The sequence below is a fragment of the Dendrobates tinctorius genome, unplaced genomic scaffold (genome assembly GCF_039654945.1).
Source record: "Dendrobates tinctorius isolate UK_male_01 unplaced genomic scaffold, ASM3965494v1 ptg000315l, whole genome shotgun sequence".
Classification (NCBI taxonomy): Eukaryota; Metazoa; Chordata; class Amphibia; order Anura; family Dendrobatidae; genus Dendrobates; species Dendrobates tinctorius.
The window spans coordinates 1,124,859-1,143,844 of NW_027361982.1; positions in this window are offsets into that span (position 1 = coordinate 1,124,859).

The following is an 18,986-nucleotide window of genomic DNA, read 5'->3' on the forward strand; positions in this document are numbered from 1 at the left end:
GTCACATGCTGTCCATTTCCTCGTAATCCTCCTTGAGATGGTTGTACTCCTGCATTGGAGTCCAGCTGTGTTTAATTAAACTGAAGGGACTTGATATGTAAAGGCACACACCTGTCTGTATAAGAGCTCACAGCTCACAGTGCATGTCACACCAAATGAGAATCATGAGGTCAAAGGAACTGGCCAAGGAGCTCAGAGACAGAATTGTGGCAAGGCACAGATCTGGCCAAGGTTACAAAAGAATTTCTGCAGTACTCAAGGTTCCTAAGAGCACAGTGGCCCCCATAATCCTTAAATGGAAGAAGTTTGGGACCACCAGAAGTTTTCCTAGACCTGGCCATCCAGCCAAACTGAGCAATCGTGGGAGAAGAGCCTTGGTGAGAGAAGTAAAGAAGAACCCCAAGATCACTGTGGCTGAGCTCCAGAGATGCAGCAGAGAAATGTGAGAAAGTTCCACAAAGTCAATTATCACTGTAGCCCTTTACCAATCGGGCCTTTATGGCACAGTGGCCCAACGGAAGCCTCTCCTCAGTGCAAGACATATGAAAGTCTGTATACAGTTTTCTAAAAAACACATGGAGGACTCCCAGACTATGAGAAATAAGATTCTCTGGTCTGATGAAACGAAGATAGAACTTTTTGGTGATAATTATAAGCGGTATGTGTGGAGAAAACCAGCCACTGCTCATCACCTGCCCAATACAATCCCAACAGTGAAACATGGTGGTGGCAGCATCATGCTATGGGTGTGTTATTCAACTGCAGGGATAGGACGACTGGTTGCAATGGAAGGAAGCATGAATGCGGCCAAGTGCAGAGATATCCTGGATGAAAACCTCGTCCAGAGTGCTCTGGACCTCAGACTTGGCCGAAGGTTCACCTTCCAACAAAACAATGACCCTAAGCACACAGCTAAAATAACAAAGGAGTGGCTTCAGAACAATTCTGTGACCATTCTTGACTGGCCCAGCCAGAGCCCTGACCTAAACCCTATTGAGCATCTCTGGAGAGACCTGAAAATGGCTGTCCACCAACATTCACCATCCAACCTGATGGAACTGGAGAGGATCTGCAAGGAAGAATGGCAGGAGGATCCCCAAATCCAGGTGTGAAAAACTTGTTGCATCATTCCCAAGAAGACTCATGGCTGTACTAGCTCAAAAGGATGCTTCTACTCAATACTGAGCAAAGTGTCTGAATACTTATGAATTTTTTAATAAATTTGCAAAAATTTCTACATTTATTTATTTTTTTTAATTCGTTTATTGAACAAAGAAAATGCATAACAGACATTGACTTATGATAAGAATACATACATAACCCTCCAAGTGTATGGAAGAAACAGCTGGCTATCCATTGTGAAGCATGTATATCAGTCAAATCTCACAAACCTTTATCATATTACTCAGATAATAAAGTTTAATTATAAATTCCTAAACTACAACTACATCAACTGGTGCCTACTACTGCGCAGCCTAGTATCTGATATCATATTATCTCACATGTGATGTCTCCACCTTGTAAAGTAAGATGACAGGAATTCCACCTCTCCCAAATCTTTTCAAACTTACCCGGGCATCCCCTATTTTGATGTAATGTGCGCTCGTATGGAACAATCGAGTTTACCAGGTCAATCCACATTCTGAGGGAGGGACATGAACCTCCCATCCACCATAGTGTCAATACCGTCCGAGCTATAAGCAGTGTCTCGCGCAGAAAGATCCCGACATAGTGACCCCAAATCGCCTCGTCCCATACCCCAAACAAGCAGACCAGTGGCTCAAGAGGAACAGGGACCTGCACCAGGGATGACAAGAGTGAGGTCACCTCCTTCCAGTAATGTAGAATAGTGGGACATTGCCATATCATGTGAACAAAATCCGCATCTGGTGAGTGACATCGTAAACATTCTGATGATTGAAACCGACCGATCCTAAAAAGTCGTGTCGGAGTAAAGTATGATTGATGTATTATATATAACTGTATCATTCTGTTATTAATAGATGGTGATACTCTGACCGGAGACTCCAGGATCTCCTCCCACTCCTCTCCTTGCGTATTAGGGATGAGTCTTTCCCACTTCCCCTTAATAGAGCTTATAGCAGATTCCGTTCCCACTGACAGCATGTACGTATATAAAGAGGAGATAAGACCCTGGGGACCTTGCGAATTAAGGATTCCTATCAAAAGTAGAGATGTAATAGTACGGCCCCCACCCCTACATCTCATGAATGGTTGAAGAGCCGATCTCAGCTGTAAATAGCGGAAAAATTGGGATCTCGGGATATCATGCGCAACCTGTAATTTGCCTCCATGCTAATCGCGCCAGTCGGCGCAAGGGTAGTAGACGAGGGACATTATTCCTCTCCAACTCACGGAAACCCAGTGGGCAATCAGTTCGTGCAGCGTGAAGCAGGTGATGTTCAGAATTGGGGAGGTAATTACCCGGCATCCATTTACTTAAAGCTTTAGCCTGCCCAGCCAAGTAGTATAGGAAAGAATCTGGTAACGCCGCCCCACCTCCCTTTTTGGTTCTCTGTAGGGTGGACAATTTAAGTTTGGGCCTAGTTTTCCCCCATATTAGGCTGGTTTCACATTTGCGTTAAAACAACGCTGCGCCCTGCGTCGTTAAGCCCCGCCCCGAGCCGGCTCCCTGCCCATGCAACATGCTGCATTTCGGCGCGCACGGCGCACCGTCAAAAGTGCGCAGCACGCTACTTTCACACTGGCAGCGCATGATCTGCGCACCCTATGCTAAAGATAGGGTGCGCCGATTGCATGCGTGCAAATGTGAAGGTAGGCGGTGATCCCGGATGGGGCGGGCAGGGAGCCGGCTCGGGGCGGGGCTTAACGACGCAGGGCGCAGCGTTATTTTAACGCAAATGTGAAACCAGCCTTAAAGATGTGATCTGGGAATTGAGATTCACAAAGGATTTGGGTACCATCACAGCACTGTGCTGAAGGGAGTAGCTAAGCTTGGGAAGTAACATCATTTTAACCAGGTTGATGCGTCCGGCTACAGACAGCGGGAGTTTGCTCCAGGATGCAAATTTAACTTTAATTCCATCAGTGGGTGGATATTAAGTTGTGAGTCAAGCGCACTATTATGAGATATGTAGACACCCAAATATTTAAAGCTATATACAATAGACAGCGAGGAGAGAGCCTCTAGCTGGGGCATGGGAAAGGGGTAACAGGGCAGACTTCTCCCAATTTATATATAAACCTGAATATTTACTGAATCTATTTATAGTGGCAATTACTTGCTGCAGAGTTTCCTCCGCTTCATCCATAAATATCACCATATCGTCAGCATATAGACCAATGGTGTCTACCTGACCTGCTATATCTATACCCCTAATGCCAGGGGAAGACCTAGTACATATTGCCAGTGCCTCAATCGCAAGGGCAAATAGGGCTGGGGAAAGAGGGCAACCTTGACGAGTCCCCCTATGCAATGGAAAAGACTCAGACACGGAGCTATTCACTATAATACAGGCTTTGGGCATCATATATAGTATTTTGACCCATTTTATAAATTTATCACCAAAGCCATATCTTTGCAAGCATGCGGAGTGGAAAGGCCACTCAAGAGAGTCAAAAGCCTTGGAGGCATCTAGCGATGCCAGTGCCCATTTGTTGTCTGGCATTAGGGAGCTATATTGGACTATTGACTGGACCCGTCTGATGTTAATGGACGTGCTCTTACCAGGCATAAAGCCCGTTTGATCAGGATGTATAAGGTTCAATATAATTGAATTCAGTCTGGTAGCTAGGATCTTAGTGAATATTTTATAGTCCACATTTACTAACAAGATGGGGCAATAGGATCCACATTCCAAAGGGTCCTTCCACGCCTTCCGAAGCACTATGATATTAGCCTCATAAAAGGACTCAGGCATAGATTTCCCTTCACAAATTCCCCGAAATACCTTCACCAGAAGTGGCGTTAATATATCCCGGTATTTCCTGTACAATTCAATAGGTAATCCGACTGGTCCAGGGGCCTTCCCGGAGGCCATGTCCGTCATGGCATTTTCTAGTTCCGCAGTGAACTCAGCATCCATAAAAGCTTGCTGGTCAGGATCTAATGTAGGGAATGTCACATCTGACAAGTAATCCAAACACCTCAAATTATAAGAGTCACTGTTAGATTCATATAATGACCTGTAGTAATCGTAGAAGCAGCCGAGTATCTCCTCAGTTGAAGACAACAATAAATCATCCGACCTACGAATCTGTAATATTGTGTTTGAGGTGTTATGTTGACGCACCAAATAGGCCAAGAATTTGCTTGCCTGGTTTCCCAGCTCAAAATACGACTGGCGAGTAAAGAATAGTTTACGCTTGGCCTTAGTGTCCTTATGCTGAGCATATAACCTCTGAGCAGCCAACCACTCAATCCTATTGCCGTTAGTTTGGTTAGATATGTATGTAGCCTCTGAATCTTTCAATCGTCGCTCCATCTCATGATCCTCCCTTGAGGTTACCCGCTTGGTATAAGAGATCGTGGAGGACAAACAGCCCCTCACATATGCCTTAAGCCCCCGTTACACACTGCGATATCGCTAGCAATATCGCTGTAAAGTCACCGATTTTGTGACGTTGCAGCGATATTGCTAGCGATATTGCTGCATGCGATACTTACCTCCGACCGGCTCCCCCGCTGGTTATCGCTGATCGCGCGAGAAGCTCCTGGTCCATTCCTCGTCGGTCACTTCCTGCTGCGCTTCCTGTGGTGCCGACGAGCGACGCGTGGACGCGGGTGGGAGGATGTCAGTGTCACGTCGCAGCCAGACTCAGGGCCTGCTGTTCCGGCGTCGGCCACTAGGAGGCGCCGGACGTCACGGCCAGACTCAGGGCCTGCAGTTCCGGTCTCGGCCACTCGGGGGCGCCGGACCGTCACGTCGCCGTCGGACTCGGGGCCTGCTGTTCCAGCGTCTGCCACTAGGAGGCGCCGGACGTCACTGCCAGACTCAGGGCCTGCAGTTCCGGTCTCGGCCACTCGGGGGCGCCGGACCGTCACATCGCCGTCGGACTCGGGGACGGCTATTCCTGCCTCAGCCACTGGGAGGTGCCGTGGTTCGCTCCAGGGTGAGGGTGGTGGCAGAGAGGGGGCTCCTGCACAGGCATCTGGTGGGCGCAGGCTCCGCCCCTCTGTCAGTCATGTAGGGCTTACTGCATGTCCATCTGGCCTGGTCCGGAGGCGGTCCTGGTTACATCATCGGGCCGGGAACCTGTGAGGGAGGACCTGATCCCTCAAATACCTGGGGACTGGTCTTGCAAGCCGCCGGATATATTCTTGGTTCCCCTGCATGTTACTGTGTGAATTTCTATAGTGTATACTCTGACCTCAGCCTGGATTCTTGACCATTCTATTGCCTGCCGTTTTTGTACCTCCGCCTCTCTTCCGACTTTTTGATGCTGACCTTTGCTTGGATTCCTGACTCTCCTTCTGCCTGCTGATTCTGTACCTCGCTGCCCTCCTGGTTTTACTGACCCTGGCCTGGACTTTTGACTCTCCTTCTGTCTGCTGATTTCGTGCCTCTGCGGCGCCCTGGTCTCAGACTCCTGCATCCTGACCTTGATTACGGGTTTTAGTTTTGACCCCTTGGTGGCCGTCCTGCTCTGGTCCACTGCTAATCTAGACAGCTACCTCCTGGGCCTTGCTACAATTCCAGATCCCTGTATAGGGGTTAAGGGTCTCGGGGTTACTCGGGGTGCTGTCCCCACTGCAGCCCAGATTCGCAGACGGCCGTCACATTATATCCGGCCCAAAAAAGAACTGCTTTTTGTGTATATTTCCATCATATATAAAAGCAGTCTCCTGATTTTTTTTTTCCCCTGAGCTGATTACCTGGCCTACACCTGCTCCAGTGCACAGTCTGAAGGAATACTCCCATCTTCCTATACCATCATGCTGCAGCCTGGAGGCTTCAAGGGAAATGCTGAGCGTCAGAAATCCACATTCCTGGGACGTCTGCCTCTGGGCAGCTCTGGTCGTGCTGTCCCAGAGGCTCAGGTATTGCCCGCAAATGCGGCTAAACTTTTGTTACCCGTTTCTCTCTTATTTTCAAAGAAATCTTTGTGTGTGAAGGCCTATGTGGATTGTGGTTCCGCAGGCAACTTCATAGATTTTTTTGCTTGCAAGGAAACTTGGTGTACCTCTTTTAAGGCTTAATGCTCCTATTCAAACCACGGCGATTAATGGTACATCCATTATCCAGGGTGGAGTGGAATTTGTTACTACAGAGATTGTTATGTCAGTGGGGGCATTACACACAGAACATATGTCATTTTTTGTTATTTCCAATTTATCACATGCAGTTGTGTTAGGTATGCCATGGTTGCGCCAGCATAATCCTATTATTGACTGGCACCAAGGGGATATCGTGCGCTGGAGTCCACAGTGTCAGAATCACTGTATGTCGCTGTCAGTGAACCAAATTAAAATTAAAACACCCTTTATACCATACGCATTAAGGGACTATGAGGACGTCTTTTCCATAGTGGAGTCTGAGAAATTACCGCCTCATAGAGAGTATGACTGTCCTATAGACTTGGTTCCAAGTGCTCGTCTCCCTAAGGGGAGAATATTTAACCTCTCTGGTCCTGAGCGTGTAGCCATGAAGGACTACATAGCGAACAGCTTGCAAAAAGGTTTTATTAGACCCTCCACTTCACCTGTAGGGGCTGGGTTTTTCTTTGTAGAAAAAAAAGATGGTGGACTCAGACCGTGTATTGATTATCGTGAGCTGAACGCGATTACTGTGAAAAATCAGTATCCGCTTCCACTCATCCCTGATCTGTTTAATCAGCTACTAGGAGCCCATCGGTTCACTAAGCTTGATCTGCGGGGGGCTTACAATCTGGTTCGCATAAGAAATGGGGATGAGTGGAAAACAGCCTTTAACACACCTCTTGGTCATTTTGAGTACCTTGTGATGCCGTTTGGATTGAGTAACGCGCCCGCCGTGTTCCAACACTTTGTGAATGATATATTCAGGGATATTTGTGGGGTATATGTAGTGGTTTATTTGGATGACATCCTGATTTACTCCGCTGATGTTCTTACACACGTGCAACATGTCCGTGCTGTACTCCAGAGACTTAGAGAACATTCTCTATACGCCAAGTTGGAGAAATGTGTTTTTATGGCTGAGGAGGTACAATTTTTGGGGTACATGATTTCTGCTAAGGGGTTTCGCATGGATCCTGCCAAGATCCGACCCATTAGAGAATGGGTACAACCTAAAACTCTAAAAGCGCTGCAGCGATTCTTGGGATTTACTAATTACTACCGTAAATTCATCAAAGGCTTCTCTGAGATCGCCAAACCGCTCACGGATCTGACCCGGAAGGGGGCTGACGTGGTTAATTGGAAGCCAGAGGCACTTCAGGCATTTTCTGTTTTAAAGGAGTGTTTTTCTGCCAACCCAATATTAATTCAGCCTGATCTAGATCGCCCCTTTGTGGTAGAGGTTGATGCCTCTGAGGTTGGGGTAGGTGCAGTGCTTTCCCAAGGCACTGCCTCTCTCACTCAACTCCGCCCATGTGCCTTCTTTTCCCGAAAATTCTCCCCTACTGAGAAAAATTATGATATAGGGAATCGGGAATTGTTGGCCATAAAGTGGGCCTTCGAAGAATGGCGCCACTTTCTCGAAGGTGCTAAACACAAGGTTACCGTGATCACAGATCACAAGAACCTGACCTACTTGGAGTCTGCTAAAAGACTGAATCCTAGGCAGGCCAGGTGGGCCTTATTTTTCTCAAGGTTTAACTTTGTGATCACGTTTCGTCCAGGGACGAAAAATGTAAGGGCTGACGCCCTCTCTCGAAGTTTCTGCCCCTCACAGGCTGAGGACTCGGAACCAGTCCCAATACTGGCCAATGGGATCGTCGTGTCGGCCGTGTCTCTGGACCTTCTGGAGGAGATCCGTAGATCCTCAGAACAAGTCCCGGACACGACGCCCCCCCAGAAATTGTTCGTTCCGGCCCCGTTGCGTCTACAAGTTATGAAAGAGTCGCATGACTCTGTCCTGGCAGGCCATCCTGGTGTTAATAATACAGCCAGACTAGTGACCAGGAATTTTTGGTGGCCGACGGTGGTTAAGGACTGCAAGGATTACGTACTGGCTTGCGAAACTTGTGCTCGTGCTAAGTCCCCCCATAATCGGCCTGCCGGCTGGCTCCAGTCCTTGCCTGCCCCAGAGAGTCCATGGACCCACATCTCCATGGACTTCATTACTGACCTGCCACCCTCAGAAGGGAAGACATGCATCTGGGTGGTGGTAGACAGGTTCAGTAAGCAGTGCCATTTTGTTCCCCTGTCTGGACTACCTAATGCAGAAACGCTGAGTAAATTGTTCGTTATTCATGTAATACGACTGCATGGCGCCCCGGTGAATATCGTGTCCGACCGAGGAACCCAGTTCGTTTCTAAATTCTGGAGGGCGTTCTGCAAACGGATTGGCGTTGAATTATCCTTCTCCTCCGCTTACCACCCTGAGACCAATGGTCAAACTGAGCGCACTAACCAGGGCCTAGAGCAGTATCTCCGCTGTTATGTTTCGGAACATCAATCTGATTGGGTGGAACATCTCCCGTTAGCCGAATTCGCCCTAAATAACCAATACCAAGAATCCATCAAAACCACCCCGTTCTTCTGTAATCTTGGTTTACACCCACGTTTTGGTTCATTTTCGGCTAAGATGTCGGACCTCCCGGGGGTAGAGAAATCCATACATCACTTAAGGACCATCTGGTCAGAGGTGAACTCAAACTTGAAAGGCTCCCAAGTCAGACAGGCTTCGGCGGCAAATAAACGGCGGTCCAAGGGGCCGCACCTGGGAGTTGGGGACAAAGTTTGGCTGTCTACCAAGAACATTAAACTTAAGGTACCGTCTGCCAAACTAGGCCCCAGATTTATTGGTCCCTATGAGATTTTGGAGGTAATTAACCCGGTAGCCTTTCGCTTAAAGCTCCCTCAGTCCTTCAAAATACCCAACGTTTTCCACAAATCCCTCCTAAAAACGTACCGCTCCCCAATTCAACCTGTCCAGTCCCCTCCTCCTCCAGTTTTGGTCAAGGGTACCTTGGAGTACGAAGTCCAAGGTATCCTTGATTCCCGATTAGTGAGAGGGTCCGTGCAATACTTAGTGCATTGGAAGGGCTACGGCCCAGAGGAGAGGTCCTGGGTCCCCGCTGGTGACATCCATGCCAAGGGGTTAATTAGAAGATTTCACCTCCTTCACCCGGACAAACCGGGTTTTGAGGGTCCGGAGGCCCCTCTTAGAAGGGGGGGTACTGTCACGTCGCAGCCAGACTCAGGGCCTGCTGTTCCGGCGTCGGCCACTAGGAGGCGCCGGACGTCACTGCCAGACTCAGGGCCTGCAGTTCCGGTCTCGGCCACTCGGGGGCGCCGGACCGTCACGTCGCCGTCGGACTCGGGGCCTGCTGTTCCAGCGTCTGCCACTAGGAGGCGCCGGACGTCACTGCCAGACTCAGGGCCTGCAGTTCCGGTCTCGGCCACTCGGGGGCGCCGGACCGTCACATCGCCGTCGGACTCGGGGACGGCTATTCCTGCCTCAGCCACTGGGAGGTGCCGTGGTTCGCTCCAGGGTGAGGGTGGTGGCAGAGAGGGGGCTCCTGCACAGGCATCTGGTGGGCGCAGGCGCCGCCCCTCTGTCAGTCATGTAGGGCTTACTGCATGTCCATCTGGCCTGGTCCGGGGGCGGTCCTGGTTACATCATCGGGCCGGGAACCTGTGAGGGAGGACCTGATCCCTCAAATACCTGGGGACTGGTCTTGCAAGCCGCCGGATATATTCTTGGTTCCCCTGCGTGTTACTGTGTGAATTTCTATAGTGTATACTCTGACCTCAGCCTGGATTCTTGACCATTCTATTGCCTGCCGTTTTTGTACCTCCGCCTCTCTTCCGACTTTTTGATGCTGACCTTTGCTTGGATTCCTGACTCTCCTTCTGCCTGCTGATTCTGTACCTCGCTGCCCTCCTGGTTTTACTGACCCTGGCCTGGACTTTTGACTCTCCCTCTGTCTGCTGATTTTGTGCCTCTGCGGCGCCCTGGTCTCAGACTCCTGCATCCTGACCTTGATTACGGGTTTTAGTTTTGACCCCTTGGTGGCCGTCCTGCTCTGGTCCACTGCTAATCTAGACAGCTACCTCCTGGGCCTTGCTACAATTCCAGATCCCTGTATAGGGGTTAAGGGTCTCGGGGTTACTCGGGGTGCTGTCCCCACTGCAGCCCAGATTCGCAGACGGCCGTCACAGTCAGGATCGCCGCGTCTGACAGGTAAGTAGCGATCCCCGTCCCCAGCGATGTCGCTGGTGAGATCTGCCTGTGTGGCAGCTCACTAGCGACCACCTAGCGATGTACCAGCGATCCTGACCGCGTCATATCGCCGGTCGGGATCGCTGGTGCATCGCTAGGTGTAATGGTACCCTAAAGGGCATCCCAAAATAAATTGATATCTTGAGATTCTGGGTGGGACGAGATGAAACAATGCAACTGATCGATCGTTCTATCTGGAGACACCATCAACTTTAACCAAAAAGGGTTCAACTTCCAGACTAGCCTGTTATTTAATTGCCCATATTTAATTGCCCATGGTCTGAGATCCCCCTACTGCCATGTTCTATATTGTCAACCCACATTGCCAGACCATTGGATCCGAATATATAGTCTATGCGCGATAGAGATCGCTTAGTGGTATACTCCCTTGACTCAGGGTGACGTATCCTCCATAAATCTAGCCACCCGCTACCCCCCATAAATAGTGACAGCTGGGTTGCAGTCGGCGAAGAGGCTCCCCCAGACGTTCCCCCATCCAATCTCAATTTATCAAGGCAGGTATTCATGACCATATTGAAGTCGCCCATACAGATAACGTCCGCGTATGGATAATTTAGGGAAAAACTCATTGCTTTTTGAAGAATGGACGTATTGGCCGGGAGGGGTTCTAAACACATGGGATTACATATTTCCTGGTATTTATCAATGCATGTACAAAAACAAAGCGACACTCAGGATCCCTCTGGGTCTCCCTGGCTTCCCATCTAACATCTCTATGTACCAGCAGTGAAACCCCTCTTGAATAACTAGTGTGAAATGCATGGACAGACCATTGTACCCAAGGTTTCTGCACGCACCGAGCTGTATCCCTGGTCAGGTGCGTCTCCACCAAGGCCACAATGTGAGGGCGATAATGTCTGATCTGCGAGAAACCCTTGATCTTTTATTGAGGGGTTTTTATACCTCTCACATTTCATGTCATACATATCATCTCAGACCCCATGTTTAACTCTGCTGAATATGGCGTAAAGTATTACCCGAGTAAAATTTAGAGACACCGCATAGAGATTGAGATTGCTGTTAGTTGCGACTTCTACCTAAATAATAATCAAAACCATTGTAAAAAAGAAAAAGTAAGAACCAAACATTATTGGAGCAAAGTCTCACGCTCCTATCAAAAAGCAAACGGGGGGATACCATCACTGAACTCAGTGTCCGGTATTGTGATACCTGCAGGAAAAGCCCCAATTAGACCATTAGTAAAAGAATTCAGGTTAGCAGTAAGTACAGTGGGTCAAAAAAGTATTTAGTCAGTCAGCAATAGTGCAAGTTCCACCACTTAAAAAGATGAGAGGCGTCTGTAATTTACATCATAGGTAGACCTCAACTATGGGAGACAAACTGAGAAAAAAAAAATCCAGAAAATCACATTGTCTGTTTTTTTTTTCATTTTATTTGCATATTATGGTGCAAAATAAGTATTTGGTCAGAAACAAGCAATCAAGATTTCTGGCTCTCACAGACCTGTAACTTCTTTAAGAGTCTCCTCTTTCCTCCACTCATTACCTGTAGTAATGGCACCTGTTTAAACTTGTTATCAGTATAAAAAGACACCTGTGCACACCCTCAAACAGTCTGACTCCAAACTCCACTATGGTGAAGACCAAAGAGCTGTCAAAGGACACCAGAAACAAAATTGTAGCCCTGCACCAGGCTGGGAAGACTGAATCTGCAATAGCCAACCAGCTTGGAGTGAAGAAATCAACTGTGGGAGCAATAATTAGAAAATGGAAGACATACAAGACCACTGATAATCTCCCTCGATCTGGTGCTCCACGCAAAATCCCACCCCGTGGGGTCAGAATGATCACAAGAACGGTGAGCAAAAATCCCAGAACCACGCGGGGGGACCTAGTGAATGAACTGCAGAGAGCTGGGACCAATGTAACAAGGCCTAACATAAGTAACACACTACGCCACCATGGACTCAGATCCTGCAGTGCCAGACGTGTCCCACTGCTTAAGCCTGTACATGTCCGGGCCCGTCTGAAGTTTGCTAGAGAGCATTTGGATGATCCAGAGGAGTTTTGGGAGAATGTCCTATGGTCTGATGAAACCAAACTGGAACTGTTTGGTAGAAACACAACTTGTCGTGTTTGGAGGAAAAACAATACTGAGTTGCATCCATCAAACACCATACCTACTGTAAAGCATGGTGGTGGAAACATCATGCTTTGGGGCTGTTTCTCTGCAAAGGGGCCAGGACGACTGATCCGGGTACATGAAAGAATGAATGGGGCCATGTATCGTGAGATTTTGAGTGCAAACCTCCTTCCATCAGCAAGGGCATTGAAGATGAAACGTGGCTGGGTCTTTCAACATGACAATGATCCAAAGCACACCGCCAGGGCAACGAAGGAGTGGCTTCGTAAGAAGCATTTCAAGGTCCTGGAGTGGCCTAGCCAGTCTCCAGATCTCAACCCTATAGAAAACCTTTGGAGGGAGTTGAAAGTCCGTGTTGCCAAGCGAAAAGCCAAAAACATCACTGCTCTAGAGGAGATCTGCATGGAGGAATGGGCCAACATACCAACAACAGTGTGTGGCAACCTTGTGAAGACTTACAGAAAACGTTTGACCTCTGTCATTGCCAACAAAGGATATATCACAAAGTATTGAGATGAAATTTTGTTTCTGACCAAATACTTATTTTCCACCATAATATGCAACTAAAATGAAAAAAAAACAGACAATGTGATTTTCTGGATTTTTTTTTCTCAGTTTGTCTCCCATAGTTGAGGTCTACCTATGATGTAAATTACAGACGCCTCTCATCTTTTTAAGTGGTGGAACTTGCATTATTGCTGACTGACTAAATACTTTTTTGCCCCACTGTATACACTGTCAGTGTCACTATCCTGTACTCCGAGTGTCAGTGTCATCATCCTGTACCCTGAGTGTCAGTGTCATTATCCTCTACCCTGAATATCAGTGCCATTATCCTGTACTCCGAGTGCCAGTGTCACTATCCTGTACTGCGGGTGCCAGTGCCATTATCCTGCACCCCAAGTGCCAGTGCCATTATCCTGTACCCCAAGTGCCAGTGCCATTATCCTGTACCTCGAGTGTCAGTGTCATTTTCCTTTACCCCGGGTGTCAATGACATTACTCTGTAAAATGAAAAAAAAACTGACAATGTGATTTTCTGAATTTTTTTTTCTCAGTTTGTCTCCCATAGTTGAGGTCTACCTATGATGTAAATTACAGACGCCTCTCATCTTTTTAAGTGGTGGAACTTGCATTATTGCTGACTGACTAAATACTTTTTTGCCCCACTGTATATTAGGATTCCTTTGCAGGGGATCCCTTATGGGACCGCAGCCACTCAGCTGCCTCCGCTGGATCCGTAAAAAAACACGGAGAAGCCCCCGTGGACAACCCGGAGCCGGGCCGGATAGACCATTGAATACATAACGTTCCTCTCTCTGAGCTGCTTCTTGATTTCAATGAATTGTGCCCGCTGTTTCTGAAGTTCCATGGAAAAATCCAGGAAAATGGAGATCACGGCATTGTTGAACTTGATGGGACTTTTTTGCCGTGCAAGACGCAGAATAGTGTCTCTGTCTTTACAGTTGAGGAGACGTGCCAGGAAAGGTCTAGGTGGGGCTCACGGAGGAAGGGGTTTTGTAGGGACCCTATGAGCCCTTTCGACGGCAAACACTGAAGAGAATTCATCCCCCAATGAAGCCTTGAGCCAGCCCTCCAAAAATTGGATATTGACCTTCTGAGCGTTCTGGCAGACCAATGACACAGATATTATTCCGACGCATTCTATTCTCCAGGTCGTCCACTTTCTGCCTCCAGGCGTTCACAGAGCCTGCCACTTTTGTTAACTTGGCCTCCATAGGCGTGATGGTGTCCTCTACCTGGGACACTCGTCTCCACTTCCGTAATGCGCCCCCTCATGGTTTGCATATCTTGCCGAAGTCGTCCCACCTCAGTGTATACGTCCTCTATTTTCTCAGTCAGGGATGTCCTAGTTAAGGAGATGGCCTGCATCAACTGTTCGGACGCCTGTTTGAGGGTCAGTTCTTCCTACTGACTCCTCACCCCCAGAGGGACGGTTTTTACGCTGAACTTGAGAGGGATTATTTCTAAGGGAGTGTGCACTTTCAGAGGGATCAGGTCTGGCAAACTCTTAATTTTTCTGCTGCTTCTGACCCCTTAGGCTATGTGCACACGCTGCGGTTTTTGCTGCGGATCCACTGCAGTTTTGGCCACTGCGGATCTGCAGCAGTTCTGCAGACAGTGTACAGTACAATGTAAGTCTACATGATTTACATTCTGCTGTGCACATGCTGCGGATTTTTAACTGCAGAAAAGCTGCGGTTTTTAATCTGCAGAAAGAATTGACATGTCACTTCTTTTCGGCGGATTCTGCTGCAGTTTACCATCTCCTCCATTGTAGAGGTGATAAACCACAGGGAAAACCGCAGAGCAATCCGCAGCGTGTGCACATAGCCTTAGAACGATTCATGATCAATGACAATATGGCACAGCAAGGTGACTAGAGGTGTATACTCTGGGGATTTCCCACTTCGGATGATGAACACAGCAGGGCAATTATTAGATGATTATGGCCCAGGAATAGCTCCCACACGGGGGGGGGGGGGGCACATGAAATTGTGAGGGTGGTGTCTGGTGCTGAGTCAATAGGGTTTCTTGTGGCCAGGGGGGGACCCTCAGAGACAGCAGCAGGGGGGGGGGCGGGGAGTCTGACGCCGCAGCTCTCACTGACAGAGCGCGCGTCTAAGATGGCCGCCGTCTCGTGCAGGCCCCGCCGCCCTTCCCGGCCGTTAGCTCACCAGAGCCGCTCCACGTCCTCCCGCGGGGGTCCGGATACTGCCAGGTATTCCGCAGTCATAAGGTCCTGGTTGCAGGATAAAGGCAGGATTCTTGGGAGCTCTCCCAACATGCGTCCTCTCTTCAGCTACATAGCCACGCCCCAAAAAATGTCTACATTTCTGTTTTTTTCAGTCAAGATGGGGTGCAGAGTGTACATTAGTGAGAAAAAATGAACTTTTTCGAATTTACCAAATGGCTGCAATGAAACAAAGAGTGAAAAATGTAAAGGGGTCTGAATACTTTCAATACACACTGTATATTAACCCCTTCACGACCAATGACGCCACATAGGCGTCATGAAACCTGGTTCAAATCTGACCAGTGACGCCTATGTGGCGTCATGACTTCAAAGCCCCCCTGCGGGTCGGGTGACCGGGGTCACTGAAAGGTCACCCGACCCGCAGATACAGGGGGCTTTGTAATTCACCACAGGGGGCGTGGCTTCGCCCCCACGTGGCTACGATCGCTCTGATTGGCTGTTAAAAGTGAAACAGCCAATCAGAGCGATAGTAATATTTCATCAATGAAAATTGATTAAATATTACAATCCAGCCATGTCCGACGCTGCTGTAGCATCGGACATGGCTGGAGATACCGATTTCACCCCCCCCCCCACCGGCGATCGCCCCCCCGCAACTGAATGACAGCGGCGATCTGCCGTCGCTGTCATCATCTGCCCCCCTTCCATTCCCTCTGCTCCCCGCCAGCCTCCGATCCCCCCCGGTACCTTCTGAGTCCCCCCGTCCCTCCCGGTGTCCCTCGGGTCCGGATGATGGGCGCCATCTTTGAAAATGGCGGGCGCATGCGCAGTGCGCCCGCCCGAATCTGCCGGCTGCAGATTCCATTCTTTCATTTTGATCACTCTCACAGTGATCAAAATGAAAGAAAAAGTAAATAAACCCCCCGATTATCACCCCCATAGGTAGGCAGTACTAATAAAATAAAGAAAATATTTTTATTTTTATTTTTCCATGAGGGTTAGGGTTAGGGTTGAAAAGAGGGTTAGGGTTAGGGTTGAAAAGAGGGTTAGGGTTAAAAAGAGGGTTAGGGTTAAAAAGAGGGTTAGGGTTAAAAAGAGGGTTAGGGTTAAAAAGAGGGTTGAAAAGAGGGTTAGGGTTGGAAAGAGGGTTAGGGTTGGAAAGGGTTAGGGTTGGAAAGAGGGTTAGGGTTGGAAAGAGGGTTAGGGTTGGAAAGAGGGTTAGGGTTGGAAAGAGGGTTAGGGTTGGAATTAGGGTTAGGGTTGGAATTGGGGTTAGGCTTGTGGTTAGGGTTAGGGTTGGGATTAGGGTTCGGGGTCTGTTGGGGTTAGGGTTATGGTTAGGGTTGGAATTAGGGATGTGTTGGGGTTAGGGCTGTGGTTAGGGGTGTGTTGGGGTTAGGGCTGGAGTTAGAATTGAGGGGTTTCCACTGTTTAGGCACATCAGGGGGGTCCCCAAACTCGACATGGTGCAACCACTGATTCCAGCCAATTTTGCGTTCAAAAAGTTAAACGGTGCTTCCTCCCTTCCAAGCCCCGACGTGTGCCCAAACAGTGGTTTACCCCAACATATGGGGTATCAGCGTACTCAGGAAAAATTGCACAACAACTTTGGGGGTCTAATTTCTCCTGGTACCCTTGGGAAAATAAAAAATTGGGGGCTAAAAAAATATTTTTGTGGAAAATTTTTTTTTTTAAATTTTCACGTCTCTGCGTTATAAACTTCTGTGAAGCACTTGGGGGTCCAAAGTGCTCACCAGGCATCTAGATAAGTTACTTGGGAGGTCTAGTTTCCAAAATGGGGTCACTTGTGGGGGGTTTCTATTGTTTAGGCACATCAGGGGCTCTGCAAACGTAATGACGACCGCAGACCATTCCATCAAAGTCTGCATTTCAAAACGCCACTACTTCCATTCCGAGCCCTTACGTGTGCCCAAACAATAGTTCCCCCCCATATATGGGGCACCAGCGTACTCAGGACAAACTGTACAACAACTTTTGGGGTCCAATTTATGCTGCTACCCTTGTGAAAAAAAAAATTGCTGGCTAAAAATCATTTTTTTTGAGGAAAAGAAAATATTTTTTATTTTCACGTCTCTGCGTTATAAACTTCTGTGAAGCACTTGGGGGTTCAAGGTGCTCACCACACATCTAGATAAGTTCCTTGGGGGGTCTAGTTTCCAAAATGGGGTCACTTGTGGGGGGGGGGTTCCACAGTTTAGGTACATCAGGGGTTCTGCAAATGTAACATGATGCCCGCAGACCATTCCATCAAAGTCAGCATTTCATAATGTCACTACTTCCCTTCCGAGCCCCGACGTGTACCCAAACAGTGGTCCCCACCCACATATGAAGTATCAGCGTACTCAGGACAAACTGGACAACAACTTTTGGGGCCAATTTATCCTGCTACCCCTGTGAAAAAAAAAATTGCCGGCTAAAAAATCATTTTTTTTTTGTGGAAAAAAAAATATTTTTTATTTTCACGGCTCTGCGTTATAAACTTCTGTGAAGCGCTTGGGGGTTCAAGGTGCTCACCACACATCTAGATAAGTTCCTTGGGGGGTCTAGTCTCCAAAATGGGGTCACTTGTGGGGGGGTTCCACAGTTTAGGTACATCAGGGGCTCTGCAAATGTAACATGACACCCGCAGACCATTCCATCAAAGTCAGCATTTCAAAATGTCACTACTTCCCTTCCGAGCCCCGACGTGTGCCCAAACAGTGGTTCCCCCCCACATGTGGGGTACCAGCGTACTCAGGACAAACTGGACAACAAATTTTGGGGTCTAATTTATCCTGGTACCCTTGTGAAAATAAAAAATTGCGCACTAAAAAATAATTTTTTGAGGGAAATTTTTTTTTTTTTTATTTTCACGGTTCTGCGTCAAACTTTTGTGAAGCACTTGAGGGTTCAAGGTGCTCACTACACATCTAGATAAGTTCCTTAGGGGGTCTAGTTTCCAAAATGGGGTCATTTGTGGGGGAGCTCCAATGTTTAGGCACACAGGGGCTCTCCAAACACAACATGGTGTCCGCTAACGATTGGAAGTAATTTGCATTTCAAAAAGTCAAATGGCGCTCCTTCCCTTCTGAGCCCTGCTGTGTGCCCAAACAGTGGTTCCCCCCCACATATGGGGTACCAGCGTACTCAGGACAAACTGGACAACAAGATTTGTGGTCCAATTTCTCCTGTTAGCCTTGTGAAAATTAAAAATAGTGTGCTAAAAATCATTTTTGAGGAAAAAAAATTATTTTTTATTTTCACTGCTCTGTGTTATAAACTTTTGTGAAGCACTTGGGGGTTCAAAGTTCTCCCTACACATCTAGATAAGTTCCTTAGGGGGTCTAGTTTCCAAAATGGGGTCACTTGTGGGGGAGCTCCAATGTTTAGGTGCACAGGGGCTCTCCAAATGCGACATGGTGTCCGATAACGATTGGAGCTAATTTTCCATTCAAAAAGTCAAATGGTGCTCCTTGCCTTCCGGGCCATGCCGTGCACCCAAACAGTGGTTTATGACCACATATGAGGTATCTGTGCACTCAGGAGAAATTGCTCAACAAATTTTAGGATCCATTTTATCCTGTTGCCCATGTGAAAATGAAAAAACTGAGGCTAAAAAAAATTTTTGTGAAAATTTTTTTTTTTTTTTTACAGATCAATTTGTGAAGTACCTGGGGGTTCAAAGTGATCACTATGCATCTAGATAAGTTCCTTGGGGGGTCTAGTTTCCAAAATGGGGTCACTTGTGGAGGAGCTCCAATGTTTATGCACACAGGGGCTCTCCAAACACG